The 8,502-nt window shown below is 43.6% G+C and overlaps 1 pseudogene; it reads right to left on the minus strand.

Moving 5' to 3' along the window:
- Window positions 1-351: 351 nt before the first annotated feature.
- LOC125391526 (large ribosomal subunit protein uL30 pseudogene) lies at window positions 352-5,963 on the minus strand (annotated as a pseudogene).
- Window positions 5,964-8,502: the final 2,539 nt, after the last annotated feature.

The following is an 8,502-nucleotide window of genomic DNA, read 5'->3' on the forward strand; positions in this document are numbered from 1 at the left end:
ACCAATCATACCCTCGTAGCACAGACACAGATGCATCTTCTGCTGTTTAAAATTAGTGTAGCGACTTTATAAGAGACATCAACATTTCTTGTGGCCAGACTTTGGGCCTCCCGATTTGTCTTTAAACAACAACATATAAGCAGTGTGATTTAGTTCAGGTCTTAAGAGCAAGAGCAGAAAGCTGGTATTAGAGCAAGGTCACGAAGGCAGATGATGGAAATCGGCTGTCCTTTCCGTGGCTGGTCTCTGCTTCGCTGTGACCTTTACACTCTGCCTTGCTACTCCATCACTCTGTTTTAATTAAAGTTGACGACCGGCAAGCGCGTACCCAGAAGCCTGCCTCACGCGTCTTTATCCATCACACTTGCCCACCGCAAAGCCGAGCCCTTTGCCTCCAGCCATCCCACGGCACTTCGACTTGAAGTTCAGCTTCACAATTAAGTAACTTGCCACCTTCCAGTTAGCAATAAGCAGCGGCTCCCGATCTGCAGGGCTTATAAGCAAATCAGAAGTGGTGCTTGGGATTGATTGCATTCCTAAGCCCACAATTATCACAGTTCAGAACTAATTTTTAGGCCTTAAATAAAGCCAAAAGAATCTATACAGAGCACTTCATTTTTTTTTCTGGAAAGGTTAAATTAAAATTAAAGTGTTTGGTGGAAAGTTGTCCTCTTTAAAATGCACCTCCCAAGAACCACTTACCCGAGGAAGGAGCAGCTACTGTGATTGGAATTTTTCTGGTATAAATCCCCAGTCTTTACAATAGCAATGGAGAGATTACTCGTTTTTTTTTTTTTTTAAGTGTGGTATTTTTTAAAAAATCAGTCTTCAAGGTGGTTCTTACAGATTTAGAGATTGTACACATTTACACACTGTGGTAATTTATTAAGCAAAATAGGTAACTGGAGTGCTGGAAAGTGAAACAGACAGCCCTCTACAGAGACCTGAAGCAGGCAGTGAATAGCAGCCAGGATGGCACCTTGAGTGTGTAACGTGTCTCCTGGAAAGAGCCCAAGTGCTTCTGCAGCATGCTTTGGAATATTGTACAAAACATCAGGTCAGGGTAGGGAGGCCGGGAGAGGCCACGGGGACAGGTCTGGCTGCGGCAACTGTGTTCTTGTGACGCTAAGAGCTATAAGGAGGGAGAGCCCAGAGAGGGACCCTCCCCACTCATTTCCGACAGTTCGGATGTGTTGGGACTGGAGGGAATTTAATTTGAGATTCCTGTTAACTTCCATATGGCAGGAGTCTCACAAGTTATCCCGTTGACCTTCAAAGCAGATGTACTAAACACTTTTCTCTGGGATCTATCTAGAATAATGAGAGGTTAGGTATGTGTACATACAGAGACACCTGTTTGTATGCTCATATACATGTATATGCATATAAAGTAGGTTTATACATATAAATATTACGTATTTATCTAGGTAGAACATATGTAGTTCAAACCATGTAGGTAAAATAAGCATTTTTAATAGTCGAGTTGTAGAAATTTAGTGAAATAGTTGAGTTATTGCTGGTTTTATTTCACTCCATCTGATGATACAGAGGAAACAGAGGACACTCAGACCCATTTCCCCTGTATCGTCACATCCTGCTTTCGACACCTGATGCACAAGGTACTTCCCACCTGTCCAGAAGCTAGTCAGTCAGCTCTGGGGGGGGGGGGGGAGGGGTTACTGACGTTTGAAGAGGAGGTGTTCCCCATGAGCTCATTGGTTTGAACACTTGATCCCTGCCGGTGGTGCTTCCTTTGTGAAGTCTGTAGAGAGCCTTGAGGAGGTGGAGCTTTACCAGAGAAAGTGCATCACTGGAGAAGGTCTTGTGGTTTTACAGCCTGCCCTACATCTCATTCACACTGTCTGTTGAGTGTGGATGCAATGTGACCATCTGTCCTCCTACTCACACTGCCATGGCTTCCTCACCAAGGTGGGCTATATACCACAAAACTGTAAGTTTCTTTACATTGCTTCTTGTTGGGGATTTTGTCTCAATAGCAAGGAAAGAAACAAAGACAAGAGAACCTTGGCTATCCTAGAATCAAATTGATCTTACCCTAGCTACGTGGAGGTGACATCAGGTTGAGATCATAGATGCCCAGAACTGACCTTTCATGGGGCTAGCTAGTACTACATAGGATACTGATAAGAGCTGCCTTTGGCATGACCCAGGGAAGAGGTATGGAAAGAGAGGGGGGACGTTCCATACCCTGTCTGTGCTCTCCAACAGGAAGCCTCAAGGAGTCAGAGACATAGAAACTCTCCCAACCCTGCCTTTCTAGTATTTTCTGAGGACTTAGATGGGATTCATCAGGTTACAGGTTCTCGGTGATCAAATGAAGCTTCAACTTCTGTCTCTTCCTCTATAGAGGATGGGCCATAAGGTTGAAAGTCCTACACATCTAATTTTTCATTAATTGTTTTATTGTTTTAGTAAAGAGACCCCATTCTGAAGTTACCTAGGGACTGCCTAGCACTGGTCAACTTGTTAGCAAACAAAAGATAATTCAAGATAGTACAAACACTTTAGGAGTCACAGGAGTCCAAAGAAACTGGATCAAGATCAAATATATCTTACATTTAATATATCTACATACTATAATTCCAGAATGGAATCAATATTTGGAAGCTGTGTTGTGTGCATATGTGCATTCAGGTAAGTGTGTGTGTGTGTGTGTGTGTGTGTGTGTGTGTGTGAGAGAGAGAGAGAGAGAGAGAGAGAGAGAGAGAGAGAGAGAGAGAGAGAGGCCTGTACACAACCTTGGGTGTTATTCCTTGGGAACATCCAACTTGTTTTTGTGTTTATCTTTTTCTCTTGAGACAAGGTCCCTCACTGGCCTGAAGTTCACTGGCTGGCTGGCCAATGAGTCCCCAGGGATTTGCCTGTCTCTGCTTTCCCCATTCTGGAATTGTAAGCGTGTGTCACTACATCCAGCATTTTTATTTAATCTTTTAATGAGGCTGAGATGCAAACTCAGTTCCTCATGTCTGTAAAGCAGGCATCTCATTGGCAAAGCTATCTCTCCAGCTTTCCAAAAACTATCAGTGAGTTTTACCTTACATTTTTTTATTTGCCAGGCTTTGAAATCTGTGTCTATATGATACTCACAACATGTCTAAAGTCATAGTTCTTGTCATTTCCAGGAATCAACGGACACATATGACTCATCCATGTGTATAGTCGGGGTTCTGGGTGAGGTGAAGATAAATGGGGAGAGAGAGACTGTGTTTCCCACTGTGGCCGAGGCATATCAGAAGTCCCAAACCTCTTCCTACAGTCACCAGTGCTATGAGCCTTCTGATGCACAAACAATTTTGGAATGAATTATTTATTTAGATTTTATGGATGCAGCTATCACTATTTGGTAAGGCAAAGAGTCGGTATAATGCAGGCCTATCTTTCCTGCTTTTAGGGCAGTATTTGCCTTAATGGAGGGAGTTAGGACATGACTTCGCAGGAGTGGATTTTATCTCCCAGGCTAGTTTGTATTCCCTTGCAAGCCTGAGGTGAGAGCATAAATCCAAACCAATTCAGCTCTAGAAGTTACTTTCCTCTAACCACTGGGGATGGCTCGTGAGCACACTGCGAGAGCTGTGGGGATATGAGAACTTTACTCGTGAACCGCACAGCAAAGGTACAGACATCATTTCCGGCAGTACCAAATGGACAGCCTGGATCCAGGATGGAAGTTGGTAGGAAGAGTGCTAGTAATGGTGATTTGTAACACCCAGAGACAAAGACTAAAGGCAATCAATTATGTATGGCCTGTTATTACTTTGCAAAAATGACTCCTGAGTGGTGTTATTATTTGATAGTGTTTTTCCAGGAAAGTGAGGTTTTCTCTGCTACCATTTTTCACTGCAAGAGAAGCAGACAAGCTCTGAGCTGTCTCACTGAGCATTGTACTTCCAGCTCGTCCATGATTTGAATTGCAGACTGTGATGATATAATCATAAAGTTGCCCTGGGCACACTGTCAGGTGATCGTAGCCTGGAAGTAATTTTTAATGTCACATGATAGGGCGTAATGCCTTTTGCATTGTGGTTCGGGTTGTTCTGTCAGGAAAATGACTATACTCAGGTGCTCGGCGTCTCAGTTTTCTTCATGGAAATGCCAGAAGATAATGTTTGAACCGTGCTTCATTCCTCCATTGTGTTTTTTTATAGAGTGCTGAGGTACTTGGGGGCCATTTCTAGTATATTAAAAAACCTATCCTGCCTTGGGGGCTTTCACTGAACACCCGGAGATTCAGGACCAGTGAAGACCAAGGAGCCAAGCAGTCACCTGCTGTCTGTCAGCTGAGTGGCTTCTGAAAATCCATTCCTGGCTGCAGTCTGCTACGCTCTGGTTGCCCTTCTCCCTTCCATAGCTTTCCTTCATCTGTCCCGTGATAGTTGCCGCCATTCTGACTGACTGCGGGTAGAGTCTTGAAATCTGGACAGGGAGAGACAGCCTTGGAAATGAACGGGCTCATAAAGAGTCCCGGGGTTCATGAAGTCAGCATTTGGTTATGTGTCTAGCTAATTATGAGCCCCTGAAATTTTATTTATATATATATATGTATATGTATATATATATACATATACATATATATATATATAAACAACTTAAGGTACAGCAGGCATTATAAGACCAAAATTAGTCTTAACTGTTCTTGAGCTTCGTTTAAACAAAAACTTGCACAGCTTGTCATAGGTTTTTTTTTTTTCACAAACGTTTTTGTGCAGCTTGTCTTTGGTGCTGGGTGAGCCCTCCACTTATTGTTTGTTTCTCCGAAGTATTTCCTTACATGACTGCACTGCATTTATTAATTCACAGTCTTGCTTATGAGCACCTGGATTTTTCCAGCGGTGTGACAACCCTCTTCCTATAATTCAGATTATGCCATTGTCAAGATGTAAATTTTATGGGCAGACCTCCCCCGACCAGTCACGGAGTACTCCGAGATAACAGCTGCCCTCTCTCCATAGACTCCGCTGCAGTCTGAGTGTCCTGGGTCGTTGCTTGATTCCTCAGCTCATCCTTCACTCTCTGCCACGTAGTGATGCTGATGGTAGCAGCGGCAGTTTGTACCCCGAGAAGGTACCAGCCACCAGCATTGCCATGCAGTTTGTGCGATGCCTCATTGAATTCTCACCGAGACTCTGGGAAGAATCATTATCCCCGTTTTACATGGAGAATCTAGGACTGGAGTAGGCTCGGTGGAGTGCCTCGGAGCACACAGCATGTTGATAGCCTGGCGAAGGTTTCACTCTCGATGTTTAGCCCAGCACTCTGTGCTTTCCCCCCAAGTTCTGACTGTTTATTAATGGGCCAGATTGCAAAAATACTATGGACGACCCCTTAGTTACCTGTCTAATAAGCCTGTTGTCTGGTCTACCCTTTTGCTAGTGTCTTTACCTTCCACAATTTGTGTTGTCTTTTTCTTCATTCCACCTCATGGAGAAGACAGTCTGAAGGGCCACAGGAAGTTAGTCACTTCAGTGAAGCACTTTCCAACTGGAGATCTCATGAATTAGATCCTCCATGCAGATGATGCCATATCACTAAGAGATGAACCAATCAAGGACATATCTGTCAAGGCAGCTCGCTTCTTAATGATTTTGCTATAGCCTCATTTGTATATGAGCTTATTTACTGGCTTCAGGTTGGGGTACCCCCATACAACATATGGTTCCACAATCCTCAGCACATTAATTGACACCTCGTTGAGCTCACACAGATGCAATGGAAGATCTGACGAAGTCGGAGAAGCTGCAGTACCTTATGGACCTTTGGGCTTACACCACCTATTCCTTGGATTCTGATGACAAATATCGCAGGCCTGTAGACTTTCCCAGCTTTAATGCCACGCTAGCCATCTGGATCTCAATGCGGTACATCGACCTGCTTTGCCTTTTCATCCCTAAGCTTCTTCCTTTCAGAGCGAACTTCTGCCGGCACTTCATTTTCAGTTCTGCAAAATCCCTGCCCTTATTCTTAATGTTTCTGGCAAAGCAGGAACCTTCTTTTTCTTCTCTGGCACAGCCTCCCTGGTTCCAGGCAGAAGACTAGACAGTCAGCACCATGTTCTTAATCTCACTTCCTCACACTGGCAAAGACTGCCCTGTACTCTCTGTAAAGAATCCACGTGGTTAAAATATATCATTATCCACTACCCCCCGCCTCCATGGTCCATGCCATCACGCCCTTGGGACCCGTTGTTCTATGACTTTAAACCTATAGTGGTTCCCTATCACTAGTATAACATTTGAAAATCAAGTCCTGCATCCAAGTTTGAATCTATCATTCTCTTGCCGCTGCCTGACCTCACTTCTGGTTGTTTTTACTCTTTGGGGACCCTGCTACCCAGCTCCAAATAAATTCACACAGAGTCTTATATTATTATTATTATTATTATTATTATTATTATTATTATTATTATTATTATTGCTTCTGGGCTTAAATTTTGCTTTCAGTCTTTCCCCGTGGCTTGCTGTGTGGCTGGGTGGCTGGCCCCTATCATCTTCCTCTCCTTGTTCTTGCTCCTTCTTCTTTCCAGATTCTCTGCCTCTTTTATTCTCTTTGCCTGCCAACCCCACCTATCCTTCTTCATCTTTTCTACTGGCTGTTCAGTTGTTTATTAGACCAATTAGGCAAAGTGTTTTAGACAGGCAGAGTAACACAGCTTCGCAGAGTTAAACAAATGCAACATAAAAGAATGCAACACATCTTTGCATCATTAAAACAAATGTCACACATTTTAAAATAATACTCCACAGCACACTTCCATCCACAGGCTTCACCGGAGCCCTTCAGAGATGTGTTCCAGGCAGTGCTGGGCCTTTCCAGATGCCTTTCCTTCTGCTCCTCTTCCTGCAGAGGTGACTTCTTGTCATGCAACTCTCAGCTCAGGTGTTTCTACAGAGCCCTTCTTTGAGTGCCTCTTAGGAAGGACCTATCTCTCGACTGCTTGGCTTTGCTTCATTTCCTTCCGGGCACACACTACCCTCAAAATCATTTTGTTCATTTAGAGCCATCTTACACAAGCATCATGGCCTTGGAGTCTAGAAAAGTGGCTAGCTGTGAGTACTCCACAAGTATTGGCAGGATAAAAAGAACAGGTGGATGCATGTTTCAGAAACCGCCATGACCCTTGAAAATATGTCTTCATGTGTTTTAGGACAGTGCTTCTCATCCTGTGGCACAGAACCTCTTTGGGGTTTGCATATCAGATATCCCGAGTATCAGATACTTTCGTCACAATTCACAACAGTAGCGAAATTACAGTGAGGTATCAAGAAAATAATTGTATGTTTGGGGGCCACCACAGTGTGAGTAACTGTGTTAAAGGGTGGCAGCATTAGGGAGGTCGAAAGTCATTGTTTTAGAAAGAAAGAACATGCTATTTTAAGAATGCGGCCTTCCATGATGGCAAGAGGAGGTTACAATCTGTACGCAGTGGAGTACAAGAGGGAAGGAAGCTGGGCATATTATTAATTTTATGAAGGGAAGATGCTTGCAATTTCAGGAATTGACTTCTGGCAATGAAGCAATTTCCCTCATGTCAGAACTAATCATATGATCCTAGAAAGTGTTTTTTTTTCCTTATTGTCATTATGTATCACTCTTTGTAAGATACCAGAGTAGGGAAACCGTTTCATGTCCTACCCCAGAGCATAGCACGGGACACAAATAATAACAAGCAATGTGCATCTTTTTACTGAAGTCTCAAAATCATAAATGCCACCAGAAAAGCAGATCTAAATGCTCTTTAATCGGTGCCTCCCATTCTACCAGCATGCCTAGGATCCATGACAAGCCTCTCTTTTTCTCTGGGCATGGAGTTAGCACATGTGCCTTTCGTAATGATGTCTCCTTGTCTTATATGTTGACTGCCTTTGCCATCTTGAAGGCTGGAGGCCAGTGTCTGCACTTTCTCACTCCCCAGTCTTTTGGTTGTTTAGATATTTGCTCAGAAGTTTCTAAATTTAAATGTCTTTATTTCGTGGATGCAGATTAAAATTCCTGGGCCTCAAGCAACCATTGTCAAAGAGACTCATAGCACATTGCTCCTAGAATATTGCATGCCAAGCACCCCAGAGTATGCACAAGAGTTATGGATGTGAAGGGCAGGGTTCATGCTTTTTGTGCTCCACGAAGGAAAGACAAGCCATGTGAGAAATGTAACTGGGCAGTTCAGCCTCAGAGTCTTGAAGAATTGGGCTCCTCTGCACGTCTAGGCAGAATTTCTTAATTCCCGACATCAAATTACATCCCTTGCCTCTGACTCAAGCCTGTGCATTCATCTCTTCCTCCCACCTCAGGCTTTTATTGATGCTTCCAGCTGCAGGCGGTGCACAAATGCAAGCTCCTGTTTACCATCTCTGAGTAATGATGCTAATTCCCGTGCCCAGGGATAACACATCGCTTATTAAACACTATTGCAATAACCATTAGATGGTAATTCACAGGGAAGCAAAAATGAATAAAAAGTACCCCTCTCCACCAAATGGCCAGAAT

Source organism: Myodes glareolus, chromosome 5 (genome assembly GCF_982192425.1).
Source record: "Myodes glareolus chromosome 5, mMyoGla1.1, whole genome shotgun sequence".
Classification (NCBI taxonomy): domain Eukaryota; kingdom Metazoa; phylum Chordata; class Mammalia; order Rodentia; family Cricetidae; genus Myodes; species Myodes glareolus.